This window comes from Tachypleus tridentatus, chromosome 10 (assembly GCF_004210375.1).
Source record: "Tachypleus tridentatus isolate NWPU-2018 chromosome 10, ASM421037v1, whole genome shotgun sequence".
Lineage (NCBI taxonomy): Eukaryota > Metazoa > Arthropoda > Merostomata > Xiphosura > Limulidae > Tachypleus > Tachypleus tridentatus.
Window position 1 is genome coordinate 41534925 of NC_134834.1, and position 24556 is coordinate 41559480.

Consider the following 24556-nt stretch of genomic DNA (forward strand, 5'->3'; position numbering starts at 1 on the left):
AGAGTAAGAATCAATAATGTACAATGTGTGTATGTAAAGTATTAGTGATTGCCAACTGAACTTTCGAGAACCTCGCCTAAAGTTTATAAAGCGATGTGCCAAGAGACAGTATGTATTGTTGGCTTTGTATTCTATATTGCTAGTATACTATAAACCTCAGAAGTGATAAATGATTATCAATTGGGGAACTACAGCTGTTTTACCAAGAACGTTTATAGATTTTGAGCATTATGAACCGTTTAACTTCAGAGAATTAACATCGTGTATCAATATTCCTAAGCGAACGTTAGATATTTTTGTCGATGAAAAGCCATCTTATAAACGGCGTGAGAAGAACCAGGAACAGAGAGCTAGCTAGCTATCTGTTAAGAAAACCGTACCAATTCATGAAACGTCGATAAAATATTCACTTCCAGACCAGATGAAAGACTCAATACTGTTTGTAAATCTGTAAAACTTTTGTATGTAAATTATTATTTGTAATAACCGTTATTATAAATTGTGTTATTATTTGTATAAGATATGTTTGTGTTAAAAAAAGAAAACTGTATAATCTCATTACCAAATGTCATAAATTTAATGCACAAACATTTAAATTCAAATCATAATTCAGTTCAGCTTCAGTATATTTGAAACCGTAATACGTTACATTATAAATCGGAGACGCGTCCTAGATAAATTATAATCCGCACCAAGTCGAACTTTAGTTCTAATATCATCATGTTTTGTGGACTTAATACTTACTCGTTGGTTTCAGTTTTACTCGAGATGTACCACAGCCTGTAACCTATTTATTCTGTTGCCAACTTTACAGTATAAGGATTTGTTTTCTATCTCGGTGACTGAAACTTTTGCATTCTTTCGTTTTCAGCAGGTCTGATGATTTTAAAGTCACTCCCATGCACAGAATACTTAGTTATTCAAAATATCGGTTTAATACTTGAAGTGTAGCACAGCTTTATAAGTGACTGCTCATTAATTCGGCCATAGAGACAGCTGGTGGTTGAACGTAATATTCTTTGCAGATAAGCATGACGAAGCTCGAATAACTTTGCATAAATTAACTTGTGACTTCTTGGATTTGGTATTTCATTAAGCTGTCTTTAATATATTATCATTTTATCCCTCATCTTAACAGCTGTTGAGATTGTTGAAACCAAATCAACACTATGTTTACAAATATTTATGGCTGTGGCTATCTTCTACTGAAGTAATTAGAGGACTGAGAACATATCTAGTTTTCAAATACAGTTTCGCATAAAGCGTTCATTAAGTACAACTAAAGTTACGTCATAACTAACATCTTACTACACCTTTGCTTACGAGGTTAATGATAAATAGAATGGGCTTATTTGTAAAGGGGGGGAAAAAAGATTAACAATTGTTTATTTCAATTTACCTATATTACAAACATTGTTTCAGCTACACATAATAGTTTCAAATTATAGTTTTATACTTCGTTATTAAATACGTAAAAGTACAAAGAAACAGGATTTGTTTAATGATGATGGCATTGGGAGTTTATAATTTTTACGCCATGAAGGATTAACCAAAATTCCCAGTTTGTTCAGACCTGAAAGCTTGCTATAACAAAACCATGATAATACAATACAGTTTCCGCCTCACCTAAATTAGCTACCAATTAATTAATCAAGGAATAAGAAAATAGTCATCCAGTATCGGTAGAACATGGTAAAGTAGTTTACACATAGACGTATACCATTTGGAAACCATCATATTAACGATATGGAATCTTAGCTTTAAATAAAACAAATTAAATTGGTCTCTCAATTACGACTCAATAAAAGTCTAATAGTTATTATAGGAACAAGTCACGTAATCAATGAGAGTTTAAAAGGACCGGTATGGCCAGGGGGTTAGGGTGCTCGAGTCGTAATCTGAGGATCATTGGTTTGAATCCCCGTCACAAACATGCTCGCCCTTTCAGCCGTGGGGGCATTATAATGTGACGGTCAATCCCACTATTCGTTGGTAAAAAGAGTAGCCCAAGAGTTGGCGGTGGGTGGTTTTGACTAGCTGCCTTCCCTCTAGTCTTACACGCTAAATTAGGGACGGCTAGAGCAGACAACCCTCGTGTACATTTTCGCAAAATTCTGAAAAAAAATGACGCAATACTTTAACGGTAAAGAACTTCGTAACTACAGCAATAAAAGACCATGTTACTTAGATTTTTACTTACTTAGCGGCCTATTCAGTAACAATGGTTTAAAAAGGTATTTAGTAATGTAATGTTTTCGTTCTCAATTTTCAACCGTAGTCTTAAGAACAAGTTTTGCATTGCTTACAAACTGTTGACATTTTTTTTAAAGGGCAAAGCAAAATTACTTGCTCTGTGCGCTCCATTAACAGCAAAGAAGTTCATAAACTTGTTTTCTGCACCGGTGGAGGGGAAATTAATGCTAATTACGTGTTGAATAGTTTTGGTGTTTGTTGTACGTTTGTTCTGCGTTGGATATTTTTGGTAAAGTACACTATCATTCTGTATACACCTCACTCCAAAAATGTATTATGGCAATACACTACATATTGTGATATTCCTTTATATTTAAAATACCTACATTTCTACTGCAAAAAGTCAGCATGTCCATTTACTATCTGTAGCAGCAATATCTTAGAGCAAATTGAATAGTTTTCGGCTGCTATTACTACGGATACACAAAAGGTAAAAGCAAACGATTATCGCTTTCTGTAGCTTGAGTTTGTTACGACTTGAAGTCCATCACTTCTATAAAAGGTTTGTTACATAGTTCGACTATTTTTGTTTCAGAGCACTTCGAAATTCTATTTGCCGGTTCTATAACAAATGGCTTCATAACCTGAAATCAATATTCACTCAACCAACTCATCTATATAATGAAAACTTAAATCTATGTTTAAGTTTCCTTCTTGCGCCAACTTTGTTTATGGAGGGCAAAAGTAGTTAGGAACTACACTTAGACGTTTTGTTCTCAGATTGATTGTTTTAGTTTAGAAAACATACTTTGAATACGTTAATCTGAACACAATTGTCAGACGTCTGACACCTTTACAGATTTATTTTTTAAAACAAGGAAAACTTAAATTGATATTAAAGATATATCTTTTGTTGATAAGTTAGATTAATCATACTGGCTAGACAGTCCCTTAGCACCTAACCAGTACGTGTTGTAAAACTTAAACTACACAAAACAATGAAAGTAACAAACATTCGTTTCTCAAAGTGTTTTATTTTCCACAGTTAACCTTATACATCAGTTTAACACATACCCGGTATAACACGGTTTGGATAAATCATAATTAAAAAAATAAATTGATCTGCATTTTCTACAGGTATATTGATTACAGATATCCTAGGTTTAACTTCGATAGATTAAGCACTTGAACCATTGTACACATACGACTTTATAATGAGGTTTCTCAGATTTTTCACACCATATAAATGTGTATGCAAAATATTCGTAGCTGCAGATAATTTACATCACTTACAATTTTACCATAAAGAAAACTGAACTACATTCCTATAGCTAAACAACGTTATGAAGCAAAGTCTTAATAGTTTGTGGTGGATGCATTTACCCAAGTAGATAACCAAGGAATTACAACCAAATTGTTTCCAACTTTCGACTTTTTTTAAGACTAAAATGCAGTACTTTTCTTGTTATATAACAGAGGACTATTTTGTTAATTCAGGGCACGGAAGAGTCATCCTATCCTTATATTTATTTGAGAACATATCAATAAAATGATTCTTGCAGTTCATTAGCTTCTGCGTAGCTAAGACTTAACTTTGTTAAAATCTATAGAATTCTGTCCGAATATTAACTGTTGTAGGTGTTCTTACGTAAATCATTAAAAACGAAAAGTACCAGTACTGTAAGATGAATTACAATGTTTGTTAACAGAAACACGACCTCAATTTAATAGTTTGAATACTTTAAGGCCATTTTTGGGGCGGGGGAGGGAGACTTGTGGAATCACATTTTATGCATTAAAATTACGTAACAAAATTTCAAATAATCGTAAAGTTTATAATATATACATAAAAACTTGAATAACTTCAGAATAAACAGTTAAACAAAGTCAGTGAAAAGCATGCGCTCCTAAAAGTCTTGATTAAATCATGTTATAAACAAATCTAAATATTACAAGTAAAACACTCCAACATAAGAACAAGTGAAAACAATTCAAGTATGTGGTGAATTCCTAAACACTCCTCTAAGAAAATAAACATTTTTTTATTTTTAAGGAAACAAAAACTTGTACCAACGTTTTACAACAGTTTCCAAAGTGTGCTGTTACTGATTCTCTTACAAATGTGTGAAAACGTTCTGGCCGTTTCGAAAGAGAAACCTTGCCATTTAAAACAGCGTAGAAGTCTACAACGTAACAACCAAGAATTAATTAATTTTCCCCAGTAAAGCCAATATAATATTTTTGAACATGACAAGGAGAACTCTGTACTATAATATTTACAATTTACTGATCTGTACACATTAAAATATCTCTTCTACTGGTTGTCTCTTACTGCAACAGCTGCCACTAGAGCAGCACCACGTCCACTTCCATCTTCAGATAACATTAGATCGAACTGGAAAAAGTTTTGAGACAATGCAGGTAAATACTTAGTTTTTGTTATAGAAGTCCAAATAAAAGGGAACTAATATTCAACTTTCAACGAAAATTAACTGAATTCATATAGTCGGTAAACATAAACATTACATCGCTTACCTTACAATCAGCCACTGTAAGTTCAGAAATCTTTTTCTCCATCAGATCATGAAAATGAGGGTGATATCTATACACAGAACCATCGACACCTACTGTTGTGTGTGGGCGTTTGATTCGATTCAAAATACACGATATAGCTGTTAACGGGAAATATAAAAGCAACTATTTGAGGTCGCGAACAACAAAGTCAATTTAAATTTCGCGACTGAAATAGTTACATTTAGTTATGTTATTAAAGATCAAGAAAATTCATTGAAAAAACTTACAATTTAAATTTTATTTCACTTTAGAAAGTCTTTGCAATACACTACCAAACTTATACATAAAAATAAAAATATATTCTACATTATTCAAAAAGGTTTGATACACATTTTTAAATTGCCCAATTAAAGTCGATAATATATTTAACTACTAGTTCTATCTGAATACCTAATTAAGTGACAAGTTTTAGAAGTATTTTGATGAAATAAGTTGAGAAGTTAACCTGCAGAAACAAGGAAAGCTGCTCTAGTAGAGATCCTAACACACACGAGTTTCACATTTTCCAGGTCCTCTGGTGCGATGTTAAAAATCCCCAACTCAGCTAACACTCTGCGGGTATTGTCGTAGGCCTGTTTACCATCACTGGGGATATAGATATATACATTAAACGAGGAGTAACACATGAACAAGAGATAACGATACACGTTAATACGTCAAATAGAGGTTTTGTTTAATATTTTGATAATATGAATCAACCGATAAGTTCAACACTTTGTTACAATGCGTGCGGGGTTATCTAGGGTAAGTCTTCTTACACCAATACACAGATGGTTGTTTGGAGCAAACTAAAAAATATGCCAAGTTCGCAATATTTCGAACACAACAGTAAAACAATACTATAAACGAACAAGGATCAACTAAGAGTACCAGTAACAGAATATCTCCTTACCTTTCAATCATGGACACATATTTGGTTTTAAATGTGTAAGGTTCTTTGAGTTTTTCAGAACATTTGCCACTAAACAACAGGCCTTCTTCTACCATATGAATTAACACCCGACGAACCAATTCTCCCATGTACATACCAGATATCATCTTCTCAAAACTGAAAATTTTTAGTTCAAAGTAACGTTTAGTAGTAAATAACTCTTAGTTTAGTTTTGTTAAACAATAATATTTGTATTAATTAATATTTTACTGTAAATTTAAGCGTTCTTAAAAGTTTCAATGCTGTTTAAGAGTTAAAATACAACGTGAGAAAGTATTAATATCTATGGGTCCAAGTTTAGAACTAAAGGGGTATGACCGCAATGTTTATCTTTTTACGACTTGTTTTTCAATGAAACCATTTGGAGAACTAATCACGAGGCTAATTAATATAATTAAGCACTACAGAAACATACCGCACTGTAGTAATAGTGATAATTGTGATCTTACAGTTGTTTCCCAGTATTTAACGAGTTTTCATCAATTTCTCTGTCATAGCGCGTGCGCAAAAAATCTAGACATCCGTTGTCACCAAAAGCGCCCCATTCAGTGTTGATGATAACCTGTTTTGGTTCTTCCCGATCACTGTCCCATAACTCAACATTTTCCAGTTTTCCATGTAACAAGCATTAGTGCCTGTACCTGCAAGGTAAGTAAAAACTGATATTTAACTGCACTGGAAACAAAGCTGCGTAACAGTCGAAAAAGTTTTTTGTCAAGAATTCATAATTGGATAAAAATTCATTTGTATCAAAATTGATTCAACTATAAGTTGTGTTAATTATAAATTTCTCTTCTCCAAATAAGAGTATACAGAAATGCATGCGTAAAAAAACAACTGGTGAAGCAATATCTGTATTAAAACAGATGTAGATAAAATGTGTTAAAAGATAGGGACTTACCCACTATAACACCCACTCGACATTCTCTATTTTTATGAGCACACGACATAAGGGTGCCTGTTGTATCGTTCACTACAGCTACTACGTCGATGTTAATTTTCTGCAAAATAACGATTAAATAAATACTTACAGTAAAATAATAACTTCGGTTTCGTCTAAAACAAAAATTAAGGCTTTGAGCTTAATTAAGATTGTTTATTATCACTTATTTGTTGTATTAAGACCGTAGGCAAAAAGATGATTCTTCAAAAAAATCTTTCATCGAATGGGCTATTTGTATCGAAAGGGACAGAATATAAGACTGAACCTAAGTGACATTAGATAGAAAATATGGAATTTATGTTCACCCAATTTATAAAATTTTACCCCAATTCCGATTTGTAAATGATCCAGTATTGATACAGGTTAAATGCAGTTCACACTAGGACAGTTAGCATTCATGAAGTTTGATAATGTAAATAGCGACACTTCTACGTCATATTACGTGTCCAGATGAGTCCTGGTATTGGCGAAGGATCTCGTCAGCACTGAATACAGTATATAGTAAGGTTCACATAATTAACTTTTCCCACTTTTACACTCTCAGAAGTTATACAAAAATAATTGAACTAAACATCCACAACAAAGGACTTGCATAAATTCATGCTAATAATCAATTAAAAAGTTAACTGCTGACAGCATAATTACTGGTTACATGAAATTTCTATAAAGGGTGGGGTGGGGCGCCAAAAGTTTCATGTCGAGATAGAAACTACGTCTTATCTACCTTTCGTAAAACTGCTTCCCGTAAGAGCTGAACGACATCTTTGCCTTCCACACCAGCACACTTAAATCCTTTCGTCCAGGTGACCAATCGAGCTTTTGTCAAACCTTCTTGTTTACAAGGAAAACTAAACGTGAATCCAAGGGGAAGCTTCTTATCCGTCATTTCATTCTTCTCCATGAAGTTGGCCAAGCAGTCGGCAATGTGATTAAACAGCTGCAAAGTTAGAGGAGGAAGAGTCAAATGTTTAGACTTGTAGATACAATGGGATATTGTTATATAACCAAATATTAGGTGCAGTGTACATGAGACATGTATACCATTTTTTTTTTTTTAAGAGTTACTACACTAAAATATGCAACGTAAAAAGAAGCAAGCAAGAGAAATTATATAAACAAATGAAAATGTATTAAACTGAAAGACTTTACATTCAAAAGGTTGCGTACGGGTTAATCTTAATGTTTTACAGACATTTCAAATAAGCAAGAATATATAAACTCGGTGCTATTAGAATCTAACGTATTTGAATAGTTAAGTAGTCAGTTTATCAAACATTTACCAGCTTGAGAAGAGAGCGAAAAGCTTTCGATCCACTTTTATTTACCCGTCTCATTATTATTGAGATTTTTAATCTCGAGATAGTGTTCACATTTTCTATAGAGTTTAAGATGTCTTAAAGTGAAGTATAAGAAAAAGAAAAGGGATTTTATTATCAGCAAGTAAAATAAGTTACTTCTTCGCCAGTGCCCAGCATAATCCTCTGCGGGATAGGATAAATAACATTTTCCATTTGAAACTTATCTCCATCCAGGTCTATTAATAACACCCTGAAGTTGGTTCCGCCGAGATCCAGAGCAAGAAACTTGCCTTGTTCTAATAAAACAACAAAACTTATTAATAACTTTATCCGATACTAGATCATATTTTTTACTATAAACAGTTTTTCTAAACAATTAAAATGCTCAAAACCGAAAGTTTACCAATCAAACACTGGTAGCCACGTTAACTTTACTTTTTGTTCAAGCTTAAATGACACATTACTATCAATTAACACCAAAAGACAATATACGCAACACGTATGTGACCAGCATGAATAATAAAATAATGATACTTTCCACCGCCAGGAAAGCCGCTAGGTACTGACACACGAGAATAATGCGTCAATTTTATTTGACGATGCCTATATTTCCCTGGTGGCGTCTCGAAAAATCAAGACAGAAAACCACGATCTATGTCATACTGAAATACCAAACATTTTAGAGACTATGGGCCCCGAACCGTTAATCGTTTAGCCATCTAGTCATGCCTCTTCCCAGTTTACATGTCTATTCATGAAAGGCAGTTTCACCACTTACTGGTCTGTCTTATTGGGAAATATGTATTACGTTCAACACAACTAAACTATTTATAAAAGTTAAATTGTTAGTGCCTTTTCTTACACCATTATAATTCTAAAGTTAATATTTAAACATTATGTTATAATATTGATAGATATCATCTGAACACTCAAGATCAACAATGGAATAGACTGTACAATGCAATGTTATTTACAGGGGTATCAGTTTGTATGGGTGTGCTCACCATCATAGTTTTATACTACTATTATTAATAACGGTACTATTGAGTGTTTATACAGTTCTGAATAGTATATTTGATAGTTTGACTTGTGGTTAAAAATATTAGTTCTAAGGAATTTGCCATTAGTCCTTGACGAAACTAATTCAAAGAATTTCCCATTTCTGAAAATAGGAATTTCCAGAATACTTACGAACCCTCGGGGGCATATTACAATGATAATACGTACAACTGTATCTGAAACCTGCAATATCCAAGTTTATATTTCAGAAGTGGGTAAAGTTTTTAGTGTGGTTATAAACAGAAATTATTTGGTATGTTGCAAACACAGCCCAACTTTTACACAAAGAGAAAAAACACACGGTAGAGAAGATCGAAAGACTTGGAGAAAGAATAGAAGAAATATTCAAAAATGTTAAAAACTCGTCTATACCAAAGCTTATTACGTGCAACGTTTTGGGCATAAGCCGTTGCAAGTACAAGTCTAGTATACAATGAGTGAAGGTGCGTTTTCTAAAGTAAATGTACACGAGTGATTACGTAGGAGATGTATGAGGTTAGAACCACGTCGCCTTGTTACTACGCGAGTCTGAAGTCGAATCAGATTGAAATGCTTGTCATAATCTGCGCAAACTAGATTTTAAAAAACCGAGTTTACTTAATCACTCGAGTACATTTACGTCAAGAAACACACCTTCTCTCCTAGTATAACTAAATGTATTATACTTGGAACGTTTAGAGCACAATCCGGTTGGAAGTAAAGTTTTGGTGTAGACGTGCGTTTTAACATTCTTGAACATTTCTTCTATTGTTTTCCCCATATCTTGGGGTTTTTCCTACTGTACCTTCTCTCATTGTATGTTGCCCACTCCCACACTACATACACAAAGTTACTGATTGCAGGGAAATGGTTATCGTGAACATCTGGAAACAATTATGGCAAGCACACTATATCATATTGGAAATTCTTTTGACGCCTAGACAAGCAGGGGGCAGCGAATGTACGTACATCTATTGCACCTGCTAGTAACGTTATTACGGCAAAGCAGTGGATTGTACTATTTTAAACAAAATTCCAGGTGTTTGAGAAATAAAAACAGGATATAGTGCAAGCTTTCAATAGCAACCGTGGAGAATCATGTACCTAGATTTAAATACGTTATGAAGGCGGGAGGCTTTTTCAAATTTGCCTAAATAACAACCAAGTTATTTCGTCCAAATATTAGTGTGCGTGCTTTCTTATAGCAAAACCACAACAGGCCATTTGTTTTGTCCACCGAGAGGAATCGAACCCTTGAATTTAGTGTAATAAATCCAAAAGACTTAATGCTGTCCCAGCAGAGAAGGGACACCAAATATTAGAACCGCTACCTTTCTCAGGAGGTAGAATAGAAACTTAGTAAAACTACCTTCTCACGGGGCTAATAATTCATGTTTTCCCGGGCCAACTAAAACGAGTGCAAGTTGTTGGCTAAATAACGTGCATCTCATGAATACGTCCATGAATACATGAATGCATCTCAATACATCTACAAATAGATTTCTTTTAAATAGAAAAATATCCAAGTTACCGGAACCATTTGGGACATCCCGTACGTAAGTAGGAAACATTTTTACAGTCGACAAAGGGTGAGTTTCTTTCGCCAAACCACAGTTAAATTCGTGAAGTAGGAGAGAGGAGACTTTTTCTAGCTGGTCATTAGTCAACACGAAGTCACGGGTGTGAGATTCGATCTGGAAAAATACAATATTTTATTTATACCCATTACACAAACTAGTTATGTTAGTAACAAACATTCATCATGTTCTTTAAAATGAATTTCAATTTCTATTTCCGAGGTACTGAAGCACTTCTTTTCTTTCTTCACGATTCCATTTGTTTAAAGTAAACGTACTGCTATGGTACAATACTGTCACACGTTAAATATTTAAGTACTACTAAAGAATGCAAGATATGCCAATTATTTTGATTATAATTAACCTATATTTACTGAATGAAACAATTACAAATGAACTACACTAATATGACATGATTCTGTAAAAATTACATAAAGATTCACTAGCGAAATTTAGAAAATGTTCCAAGTCATAAAATCCCTAAATTAGTGCATTTTATGATGTGAAACAATGAAATTAAAGAACATATGGACACATTCAACCAGAGGTGTGTATTTCGTATAAAATAATTGAGCAATTGTTTTTGTTTTAAACTATTATATAATAAAGTCATACAAAGCGTCCACAATAGCAAACGTAAGTGTACCTTCGCATTTCTAATTCTGTATTTTCTCTTATGAAACTTTCTCTTAAAAAATCTCATTGGAGGGAGGTCTACACAGGTTAACATGTTTTGAACACACAGTTATTACTACAATATTTAATTATTCGCTAAGTCGGTACTTCCAACACTCGAGAAAAATCAGCACTAACTAAACTGACAAATTAAAGTGCACACACTCCAGTTTTAAAGCGAACTCTGGGTTTACTGAATTTTCTTACTGAAACAGAGAGTAGAGGTATCTACCTGTTGGTACATATGTAATGCTGTTTTGCCTTCATTTCCCGTTTCTTTGTTAATGTTTTTTATAATTAGGAATGAGATATTTTGTTTGCTAGTTTGTAACTGTGAAGCTGATTGACTTACCTGGTATATGTTTATTTTTTATATTAACAAACCATACTTGACAACCTTCCCTCCCCAGTTAAAAAAAAGTGGGCTTGGAAATGTTTACAACTTTACTTAATATGCTACAGGTGTCTTCAGAACCTTTACACCAAACAACATTTTGTACTTTTTTAAACGTAATCTAAATTGTATCTGTATCAAATACTTTCTTGATTGTGTTGTTCTAAAAGATGACTAAATTGTTGCTATTTCAAAAATAAGAATTGCGCGAAAAATTCTCTAAGATGTAATGCATATCAAGTAATTAGTAACACTGATAATAATGATGAAAAAATGTATACTTATATGATTTAACGTTTTGAATAAAATAAAATAGAGACATTATCCACAAACGAAGGATTTTATCACGAGTGTTTCAAACTACATAAATGTTTCAAATTATGCATTGCGGCTCAGCTGCAAAGACCTATACTACTCAAAAAAATTAAACGAACAAGTACATATTTCAGTATATTTTTGTCATAAGTAAATTTATATAAGAAAACATATCCGTTCGTCTACAAGTGTATTTTTAAGCTTGCGAATTAAGTTTGCAGCAACTCAAACGAAACTCACCTCACTCAAATAGAATACAACTCAAGGTACCCTATATAAGGCTGTTACGTGAAACTATGCATTCCTCATTAATTCTCGAAACAAACACCAACATTATCTTTTGTACCCAAGCAGCCAGGCGCCATCTAACAGAGAACGAGGTGGCCAGGGCGGTCCAGATGCTGGAGGATGGCCAGATTCAAAGTTGGGTGGCCCAGCGCGTCGGTGTGTCTCCAACAGTCATCATCGACTTTGACGACGCTACCAGGAGATGAACTCTCATGGCAGGAGACCAGGTCAAGGCCGCCATCGCTGCACAACAGCCAGAGAGGACCGCTACATCGTGACTACCGCTCTGCGAGACAGGTTAGGCACGATTCGGTCACTGTAAAATGACCTTCAGCATTCCACTGGAACCCATACGTCGACCCAAACAGTTCGCAATCGTCTGCACAAAGGACGCCTTAGAGCAAGACGGCCTACAAGAGATATAATTCTGACAGCGCGACACTGTACAGCCAAGTTGGAGTTTGCTTGTCAGCACTTGGACTAGGAACGTCGTCAATGGACCGTGCTATAGACAGAGGAGAGCAGATTCACTGTGTCTCGTGATGATAGACGTGCGAGAATGTGAAGAAGCCAAGGAGAGCGATTTTCCACCTGTAACATTGTGCAAGCCGACGCTTATGGAGGAGGTTCTGTAATAGTCTGGGCAGGCATACGCTTGGGTGGCTGCACGGACTTACTCGCACTCGACAGGGGTGCTCTGAACGCACGACGGTATAGAGATGAAATTCTGGAACCAATTGTGAGGCCTTCTGCCGGTGCTGTCGGCGATGGGTTCATTTTTATGCAGGTTAACGCGCGAATCCACGTCGCCAGACTGTGTATGGACTTCCTTGACAAGGAAGGAATAGATTTTTGAGTGGCCCGCCAGATCTTCAGATTTAAATCCGATTGAACCTTGTTGGGAGATGTTGTGGAGCCGTGTTAGTGAAGGCCAGTACCCTCCTCAAAATGTACAGGAACTCTGACAAGCTCTAGTAGAGAAGTGGGCTGCCACACCCCAAGATAACATCGAAAGACTGATTCGGAGTGTGCCAAATCGGTGCCTGGAGTGTGTCACCGCCCATGGAGGTCAAATTAGGTATTGAATGTTTCAAACATTTCTTGAATAAACGCATGTACTGTGTTTAAAGTATTGTTTCATATGGGATATCAGTTTTGGTGATATTTGTCATTTTTAAAAATGTTATTTCTCCATGTTTTACCGTTCATCACACATTAAAAAATGGATACAGATGGAACTGAAATGAGGCAAATTACCTAAAAAAATAAAAATATTATCACATTTGGAGCACTGAGATAAATTATATAAAAAACGTACTTGTTCCTTTAATTGTTTTGAACAGTTTATATAAAACAATGACAGCTGCCATATGTAATTTCTAATTCTAAATATTTACTTCATTTTTATATGTGTAATACAAGCTTAAATGAAAACATTAAATATATAAATGACGAAATAATACAATGTTTGTATTATATACATACGCATAAAAAAAAAAGAGTGTCTAGCCATTTCATGTAACCTCGATAAAATCTAGTCTTATAGCTTTAACATGTTAGTGACATTTCATTTTATCACAAACTGATTTAAGTCTTTCCCGGGTAAAGTCATATATACAACCATTGGTTCCTCAGAATATGTCATAGTATTCAATATCTTGTGGTATGAGTATTTCATCTGTTGACAGCAATAGGACCACCTTCCCTCTTGTCAATAGAATTTCAACTTCTGGTGAAGTAATTCTGATGTAATACACAAGGATTTCCTTCATAGACTATGAAGCTTTTTGAAGCTAGCCTCAAATCATATCCATGTTTCTAAATGAAGTCAGTTTCAACTATGTACTCTTTCTTGATGTCAATTACTCACACATTATAAGGTGTAAAGAAGCTTCCTGCAACACAACAGCTTCCAACTTTCCTCTTACTAGTACTTCATGTCAACTTGCTGTTTACATCAATCTGTCTTCTATCAGCACTATTGGAGACAATTACCCATGTTTCATTACCAGATTTATAGTAAGCTGTTATAGCTGTAAAACCAATGTAACACAGCATTTTGTAGGGTTTTCCACCAACAAACAAAAACAACAAACTCGGGGACAGTTTCCTCAAATAATAAAATATTCATATCATTAGGGGTAGATAGAGTATCTTCAAATAATTCCCTACAGTATTGTCTGCAGTGGCCAGGTTTTCCACATCTATAACAGTATTCTTCTTCTGGTATCTTTGAAGAAGTTTTTATTTCATACATTTTTTTGCAGGTTGGGCAACAAGTTATTTTAAATTACTCTTGAAACACCTTATATATTTTGGTTTATTTCATCTACTTTATGTGACTAGTTATCTAACAGTTAGTTTCAGTTCTTTCAGACTATTATCAGGTGAAAGAGGAGTTGGTGTTTCAGTACTACTGAATCTGATGATCCCATAATTTTTAGATATTGCTTCTAAATATTTATATGTGATGTTTACATGATTCAAGATCTATAGCCAACTAAAAAACTTCCTTTACCAACTTTACTGCAACTTTATTTTCATGTTTGTCTGTTATAGCATCTTTAAATTGACCACATGCCAATTAATTCATCATTTTGCTTGAAGTATCTAAGTAGGATAAGTGATAAAGCCTTTACAAATTTGGCCGATATCTCTTCTTTCTTCTGTACCTTACTCTGGAATTTTGCATTGTATACTTCCTTTGGAGTATTACTTTAAACCTGTTATTTAAAGCAGATACCCACACTTAATAGTTGTTACAGTTTTCAGCTGGAAAATTGCTTAATATTATTAAATATGGCCCTTTTAAATAAGCAAAAAGACGAAAACTTGTTCACTATTCCACCTATTCACTCTACAAATTATTTTGAACTGAGACTGATATGCTTGTCATGGAACCCTTCCATCATCATCCATTGGTTTCCAGATGAAATGTTATTGAACTAGCCAGTTAAATACTATAACTTGGTTTCGTAATGTTATGGATGGAGTATTACTTGAAGGTCCTATAGCAACAGGTGAAATAGCAGTAGATGTAACAGATGTAGACTAAATAATCTGGGCCCGACATAGCCAAGCGTGTTAAGGCGTGTGACTCGTAATCTGGGGGTCGCATCTCCGTTGCGCCAAACATGCTCGCCCTTTCAGCCGTGGGGACGTTATAATGTGACGGTCAATCCCACTATTCGTTGATAAAAGAGTAGCTCAAGAATTGGTGGTGGGTGGTGATGACTAGCTGCCTTCCCTCTAGTCTTACACTACTAAATTAGGGACGGCTAGCACAGATAGCCCTCGAATAGCTTTGTGCGAAATTAAAAAACAAACAAACTAAATAATCTCTTCTACTTCACATTTTGTAGCAGTTAATATTTCAGATTGGAATTCTTGAACAAACACACAAAGAGTGTCTTGTTTGATATTCAGGCTTACTGATTATTTTGCAAATGTTATAGCTTCTCATTGTTCTTCCTTTTTGTCTCTAGTTGTTAATCATTTTTTGGTACTTCAATTTTGTTAGTACAATCTTTCTATATTTCTTTAGTTTTATCATTACAATCTTTTTGTACTTCTTCAATTTTGCTTTTGTAACTTTTCCTTATATCTCCAATAGTTTCGTTAAGTTTTCTTCAGTCAGATTAACTTTTGTTGTTAATTCTTTAAATATGTATTAAATATCATTCTTTTAACTCTTCTGTTAAAATCCTGCCACTTACCTCTTGTTTTTGTTTGGTCCTTCGGTCTGCGTCAGATGTTAAAGTATGTTAAGTTCACCAATTGACAATCAAAAGCTTTTATTTATACTATTTTAATGTAATTATACTAAAAAATATTGAAAGAATAATTAAGAACAGTCTTTTAAATTATCTAGACGCAACATCAAAATTGCCAGAATTCTAAAATGGTTTAGAAAATTTATACAGACAAGTGACCACTTGGTCAGATTAACAGAAACAATTACAGATAATTTTACTAAAAATGAATGCATTTTCGCAAGTTTTCTCGATGTCGAGAAAGCATTCGACATTGCATGGTACAATGGTCTTTGGTTCCGTATGACAAAAATTGAACTACCACGAAGAATTATTCTCTGACTATCTAACTTTTTCCTAAAATAAAAGTTGTAAAATAAATGCTAGGGGAATCTTTTCGGACATTTTTACTCCAGAGGTTAGAGTCCCTCAAGGAGAGATAGTTAGCCCATTCTATTCATTATGTAAGTGAGCAATTTGCTTCTAAAAGACGCAAACTTTGGGGATTAACCACAACCACAATTAATACTCCTACGAAAAGTAGGAAATTAATGAAATGAAATCAAATGGCAATTTCATTTAAATACAAAATTATTAGCCTAATATTAATAACCTCTCAAGTTGCTCTGGGGCCTATTAGGCCCCACTTTTCGTAGGAGTGTTAAATAATATAGACGAATACTGTTAATAATATTATATAAAAATAAATGTTCCTAAAAATATGCACAACATAAGAATGCTACTACATATACCTAAATAGACATTGCCACGATAGCGGTCGGAGCAAGCATGGTTTACTCCAACCCTCATTTTGTATCAAAATACACATTCATCTGACCAAAAACTACAGTTCTGACGAAAGAGGCTGTATTGAATATGAACCTCCCTGATATTTAAAGATCAAAATCCCGATTAAGAAAGAAAAAATATGGTGTTGGTAAGACTATAAAAGTATTTTTGTTGTCTAATATATATTTTATAGCGTTTGTTTACTTATCTTTGAAACTAACCTTAATTTTGTTTTTCTACAAACTAAAACTACATAGAATGGTCTAAAATTAACGATAAAGCCGAAATGGAAATAGGATATTGTGATTGGACAAAACGTACAGTTCTCAGATTCTCATTATTTACCTGTTACAAAAAGCAGTTGACGCGTTTTTTGTTTGTTTTTCCTACAAGGGTTATTCAGACTCTTGCAAATCGATTGTGATGTGATAGAGAACGCTGATTTACACGAGTTAATTCACCCTCTACTCTAGTAAAGCATCAAGTACTCCAGTGAACACATAAATTAAAACATTGAATATAGAGCACAAAACAACATATATTTCACAAAGTTATTAGATATGTATGAATGTTTGATTGCTGTAAATAGTGTACGAACACCTAAAAATATCTTGTTTCTGCTGCAAAGGTAGAGGTAATGAGTAATTTGGTTTGCTAAAATGACGTGATTTCTCCTACATATAGCCTTCACTTCCTTCTTACAAAAGTTCTTTTTGAAGAGCAGAATAAAGTAGCGAAGAAGTGCTGAATCATCAACAGTTTTTGATTTGTATGCTTTTCAGTCGTTTGCCCGAAACAGACAGTTATGCATAATTTCTGTAGAAAAATGTCTGCATATAGGTCACGCACCGTTTCTTAAATATCAAAACGTTTGGTGCATGTTCGTGGACCTAACTAGGTTAAATTAAAAAATCTTAAGCACATAGTATATAATGAAAACATGCTAATATTATATTGAAAATTGGTTGTCTTTTGCTATCCTTATACATGTCCAACTGCTTTTCTTAACATTTAGGTAATATATAGGTACTATTTACTACTACATAAACAAACCCATATTCACAAGTGTAACGAATTATTTTGTAGTAAGCTGTAGAAGCACCGATATAAATGGTCTACGTACATTTAAGGATAAACATGAACAGCACAACAAATAAATATGACAATGAAATACGGAGTATTCCAAAAGTCGGTTGCTGTAGGCTGGATGTCTAACAAGTTTACAGATTATGCTGAAAATCTCTGCCCTAAAAAGTCGATAGAATATCGAAGACGCTCCGTCCAGATTACCTTCATCACATTCATTAATCTACCAAGAAAAGCAATGTGAATTTCCTCCTGAGACAATAAGCAATGTCAGTGATTTGTCCCGAAGAAAATATCGATCGAACGTCTACATGGATTACATTTATATACATGCGAACTCTTGGGAAAAAGCCAACTAGGAAAGTAGCGTCATAACGTTATCATCAGTTTTAAGGAAACACACACATACAAAAAAAAGTATTTTAAAGACAAGCCCGTTTTTATTGTACAAAACTAGCCATTCAGATAAAGTGACTGATCAAATATTTCGTTGTCCCACATCGTTAAAAACAATTATATATGTAACACTCAATATCGGTTTTCAAATACAATAATGTATCACGCTGAATCATATGTTTGCAACAAGTGGTTAATGGATGATTTGTATAGAATTCAGAATAAAATATTTTTAATGTAAACAAGCCTTTATCTATCAATAGCATTATTTTCAATCTTCTAAGATCCCAGCACTAACTATTTTTTTTTTGGAACAGTGTTTTACGCGATTACTTCTGCAGTATTCAGGTATAATGAAGATGTTCAAAAGTCCAGCTAAAAAACTGAGTATATAACATTAGGGTCAAGAGAAAATTGTTTACAGAAAATAAATAAAACACAGAACAGTGAACTAAACTGAGGGTCACAGTTGTTAGCACTTGAATACAGAGTTTAGATGCGTTATATTACAGCCACTTTGAAAGTGCAAATAAGCAATTCATGTAACAATTACAGTCGATATAAAAAACAACAAATGTACATCAGAATTACATTTTTATAGTAATGTGACGCTAACGAAATTAATTATATTTGGGAAGGGTATATAACAGCCTTTTCCAGTGTAAATTATTCATATACCCAGATTATAAAAATGTGTTTAGTCTGTGGACTCGTATACGTATTTTCAAGAAAGGATGTCATTTGTACTTGCTGACATTTGAAAACAAAGGAATATAACCATCTAGAAAAAAATATGTACAAAACGTTGTACACCAGTTGTGGTAAGCAACGTGGAGGATCTTGTGAAAAGTGAGAACCCACGAACACAGAGATCACTAGCAAAAGCCTCCACATGCCCTACGCAACAACAAAAAACATAATTGAGAACGATTTCCATCTATAATTGGGGATGGCAAAATAAGGGGTCACCAAGATAAGGCTTACAGTCATATTTCCCGTTCACCTGTCACATGCCTCAAGCAGATAGATAATGAAATGGTTATTTCATACGAAATAATACCCAGTCAAATTTCTGGGTACAACACATTTGGATTTCTATATGATTAGACTGTTGAAATGAGTATTAGGAAACAGTCACCTTCGTAGATTATGAAAAAGCATCAGGAAAGAATAATGTGCTTACTGCAAAGGAAATAGTTGTATCGTATTTCACTTTAGGACTGCTCTATGACTGTCACATGGATTATAGCTATTTCCGCATCCTTGTGAGCCACGTTTAACTTTATTACAACTTTCATTCTGTTGATCGTGCATGCTCTATTTTCAGTTTATTTGCTATTTTTAATTAACTATAGTTTTCAGTTAACTTGTAGCTAAATATGGCTTTTCCTATTTTAATTCAATCTATAACACGATACAAAAGTCCAGTAATCAACTGGTCAGCTTGTTATTTCTAATTCTTTGGAAAAATTCAACACCGCATTTTCTCCCCCTCCCCATATCAACAAATCGCTACACATTTCTTCCTTATATTGGGTCCTAGGTCCTTTATTGTTGCAGGTACCAGGTAATGCAGTGCTGGATTTACACTTGAAAAAGCTGAGCTACCGGTCCTATGTCTCTGTTATGAACTTTAAAAAATGTGGGGTGGATGCTATGATAAATAACATAAAAAACTTTCATACCTCCCCCAGTGGCACAGCGGAATGCCTGCGGACCTATAACGCTAGAAACCGGTTTTCGATACTCGTGGTGAGCAGAGCACACATAACCCACTGTGTAGTTTTATGCTTAATTACAAACGAACAAACTTTCATACATATTATTGTAGTACTCATTATTACCTCACCCAAAGGTTTGTTTAAGCTTTATGAACTCACCATGTATATACTTAAAACACTGTGTGATTGTCAGGATGACTTTGTATGAAGAGATAGAGGATAAAGTAGGGGCAGTAGGGGTACATTCTCTTACCTGCTTTCAACACCCAGCTCTTAATGTCCCTCCAGACTATTTCATGTTATTAACTATGTGACGTTATTAGGTCATTGGCCGCAGAAGTGTCTTACGGGATGAAGTTATAAAGTAATGGGTCAAAGTTGGAAGTGAGTACAGCTCAAGAAACAGCTCTTCATATCAGCATTATGGTAGAGTGTAGTATAAACTACATCTGAGTTTAAGTATTACTGCAATAGTGGTGGCCATTTTGTTTCATTGCATTCTGCCATTGAGAGTTCTAACTTCTCTCTGAAATATTTAAGACGTTTGTGTGCTCTCTCCCCACTGGTGTGTTATAGAAAATTTGTTTTTGTTTGAACGTGGCGCCATCTATGAACTTAGTCAACGTTAATTTATGTTAAAGATAATAAATGCTCAATAACATCAATAATGTTCCAAAATATCATCCCACAAAGATAGGTTGAGATTGACCGAATAAACACAGATATATATATATATATTACAGAAATACAACGTCTGTACGACTCAGAGCAGCGGCACTGCACACCATCCTGCAATAGTAACTACTCATAGAAATAATAATAGGTAGGTAGGCAACGATTTATAAACATAAAGAAAACTTTATGTACTTGGTGATGCATCCACTATTTTGCATATATTGCGCTTTATACTGCTATACGGGAAGTAGTTACAAAGCTAGATCTAGCCCTTCAGGTATTCCTATCAAAGATCCTACTTAGTCTTTGAAACAGAATTGTACTAGTTTATGTGTTTCTGTCATCACTGCTGTTGCTGCTATGGCATTTACAATTATTTTAAGCCAAGGACTGGAACTTTCAACAAATGCAGAAACACAATTTGGCGAAATAAGTCTATTTGCATTACCATGTTGTTGTCACTAGCATCTGTCTGTGTTATCATGTTATTCTCAAAGAAAATGTACAGCAAAGCTGCGTTAGTGTAATGTGGCAATCTACAGCATAATCATACCCTTCAGGTTTTTAAATTTCATAAGCCATTTCGGAAAGGCATGGCCCATTTCAATGCTGAACTTCCCACCACACAAGTTCCTTCTTTGTTGTGCAGCGCATTGTATTTTACTTTCACGCGAAATAACAAAGCCAGGAAACATTTTTATAAGACTCGAAGTATCAATAAATAAAGCATAACGGCTCCATCCAGTTAACAAAATGCCAGTATTACCATAATGTTTACCCAAATTCGTGAATGGAACGTTTAAGCTTGCATAAAAGGCCTTTTCAATTAACACTCCATTATTTAATAGCCCGGCATGACATGGTGGTTAGGGTGCTCGACTCGCAATCTGTGGATTCGAATCTTATCATTGAACATGTTCGCCCTTTCAGTCATGGAGACGTTATAATGTTGTTGCCAATTCCATTATTCGTTATTAATAAACAGCCCAAGAGTTGAGAGTAAGTGATGTTGACTAGCTGCTTTTTCACTGGATTATCACTTCTAAATTAGGACTGGTTAGTGTATATATCTACCAAGCAGCTTTGTGCGAACGTAATAAATAAACAAATATTTTAATAATACAATGTATTTTTTTAATTCTAACATATCCAATATTATTATCTATTCTATGGTAGTAAAAGCTTGCTTTACCTCAGGATCCATTTCGTTTTGCTTCATCATACTTTAGGTTGGTTTGCTTTATGTTCCTCAAGACCCGTAATATAATGGAGCAGGCAGACTTCAGCAAGTGAAATTTGTGTTGCGACATCATCAGATCGCAATTTTAAGCAATGATGAAGCAAATATATAACTGGCTTATCCAGCTTGCAGTAAATTATACCTTATATATTTTGAATTATTCCGTCCTTCGAAAGGTTACTGCCAATAGTTTCATGGTGTAAGACAGATATATTACAAACACCAATACATCAAGGATTTGTAGTAGGATTTATAAAGGCTGAATGAGCATTTAAATTTAAAAAGTAAGACGAGTTTGTCATTCTTTTCCAGTTAAATGGTTTCATTCAGAAGAATCGTTCAAAATACAAAACCATTACTCGCAGTTTGTCGAGACACATAAGAAGCGATCATTTATGTTTAGTTTTGTCACAAGTAACATTTTTTTCCACTTTAAACTTTGGTTTTAAGTATTTCAATTGAAGTGGAGATTCTGTTTTTTTTTTAAGAAGTCTGTAATCTGTAGTGATTATTGACAGTTTGCATTAAAAATAAAAATCAACTTTAGCTTTTGTTAATTAATTGTTCAAAATAAAAAAAGAACAGTCTAGTAAAATATGATTGTCATAAAAACCAACTACGATGATTATGCAAGATATTCTAGGTTTGATAATTTACTTAATTCACATTGGATGAAAAATAGGAGAACAAATGGCTTCTACTGAGTAATGAGATAAAATCCAAGTGTGCAAAATTAACACCAGGGATGGATAAGCAAAAGTTAAAAAAAGGTATTTGACGATGTCGTCTGCTTAAACTTTACATGAAACAAGTTAAATAAGTCACCTGACAGTTAGTGTTAACTATCTGTTGTAACGATCTGTCACTTTAAGTTTCAAACTGTTCCACAATGGATATAACTCGTTTTTCTTTTTTAGGACATTTTTTGAAGTTAAGCAGTAGACGCTCTAAACAATTATGGGAGAACAGAAAATAGTCAAATCCCTCCCATGACAAAAAGATACATTTGATCCGTGCTGAGCTCCGGTTTAATTGGCTAAACTTTTACTGTGAACAAAATAAACAAGACTAAATTCTGTCAAAGGTAACCTATCATAGATATGTTCATTGAGCATGATTTTTATCATGAATACACTACTTAGTTTTAGACCTCGCAAAGAAATAACTATGGCAACAAACTCAATTACTTTTATTACTGAAAACAAACATCAAACGAGTTCATTTTCATTTACACTAGAAAGCTTTATTTGTACATAAAGTACATTAAATGGTAAATAATATGATTTATAAGAACAACTTTTATACAAAATTACGTTTTATACGTAAGAGCCCAACAAACGCCTTTTCGTGCGATTTTTAAATTACTAGTTTCTTTGTAAGACTTGTCGATAACATCAGGCACAATTTTTCTTTTAACGATAATGTAGTACGAAGCCCAGAAAATCGGATCCACATTCCCGAACGTTACACATATGGCCGAGCTCGGCCCAGACATACCGAATCCGTACCTTTTTTTCGTAATATTCGTCTTTCATATTGGCTGACGTAAGGATATAGCAGTAAACATATCCTGATACATTTTCATATATATGTTGTTCACTCGCTCCTTCGCCATGATAGAACAAAATTAATGGTAGCATCGGATACAAACTATCGTTTCTATGACAAAGGTTCACCAGAAGTATGAAATATAAAATACATACACACACACACAACATATACAGAGAGCGCTAAGCCTACCATCAGGCCCGGCATGGCCAGGTGGGTTAAGGCGTTCGTTCGACTTGTAATCTGAGGGTCGCGAGTTCGAATCCCAGTCGCACCAAACATGCTCGCCCTTTCAGCCGTGGGGGCGTTATAATGTGAAGATCAATTCCACTATTCGTTGGTAAAAGAGTAGCCCAAGAGTTGGCGGTAGGTGGTGATGACTAGCTGATTCACTCTAGTCTTACACTGCTAAATTAGGGACGGCTAGCACAGATAGCCCTCGAGTAGCTTTGTGCTAAATTTCAAAAACAAACAAGTCTACCATCTATAATTCAACTGTATCCGCACATTTTGACCCAGATATTCTCGGGCTAACAGGTGATCACTAGCTTCATCTCCTTCAACCACCAACATAAAAGTAACGTGTTTCTCTAACATCATGTATCGTTATTATTTGTAATTCCATTGTTTATTCCTAATCTGAATTTATTATGGTAATTAATGGGTGGTGGGGAAACTCAACTATCTGTACATGGCCAAGAATGAATGTATGCCAATAGTAGAAGCAGCACTATTTGTATATACATATATATATTAAAAATAACAAATATTAAAACACTATATGAAGAAATGTGCCATTTCTACATACATTTTTTTTGTAAGTTATCGATCTATGTACAACATCACTTACTCTGACACTTATATAAAAAAACGGTTATCAGTAGGCTTCATTTATTATAGCTATGTTGTAATTTACTGATTATGGCCACATTTAGATTTTTCATTCTGTTCCAACGGGAAGTAACTAATGACTTAATCTTTTATTGCAGTGAAAGAATATACAGAGGCATTATCTAATGTTTTATGGTGTTTTATATGTAAGTTAATAGTGTGATACCGTGAGTTTTCTCCCTTATTTTAATATAAGAAATTCTCGTATAATTCGTGGCTAAGAAAGACGTTA

The 24556-nt window shown here is 34.2% G+C and overlaps 1 pseudogene across 1 annotated transcript; it reads right to left on the reverse strand.

The window, feature by feature from the left end:
• Positions 1-3207: 3207 nt before the first annotated feature.
• Positions 3208-21864, reverse strand: LOC143229134 (hexokinase type 2-like; annotated as a pseudogene). Its single transcript, XR_013015680.1, has 10 exons — positions 21838-21864; positions 10509-10671; positions 8096-8235; positions 7366-7578; positions 6600-6699; positions 6148-6339; positions 5660-5815; positions 5213-5352; positions 4729-4865; positions 3208-4588 (listed from the first exon to the last, which is right to left on the reverse strand). The product of XR_013015680.1 is annotated as a hexokinase type 2-like (transcript).
• Between the last annotated feature and the right edge of the window lie 2692 nt (positions 21865-24556).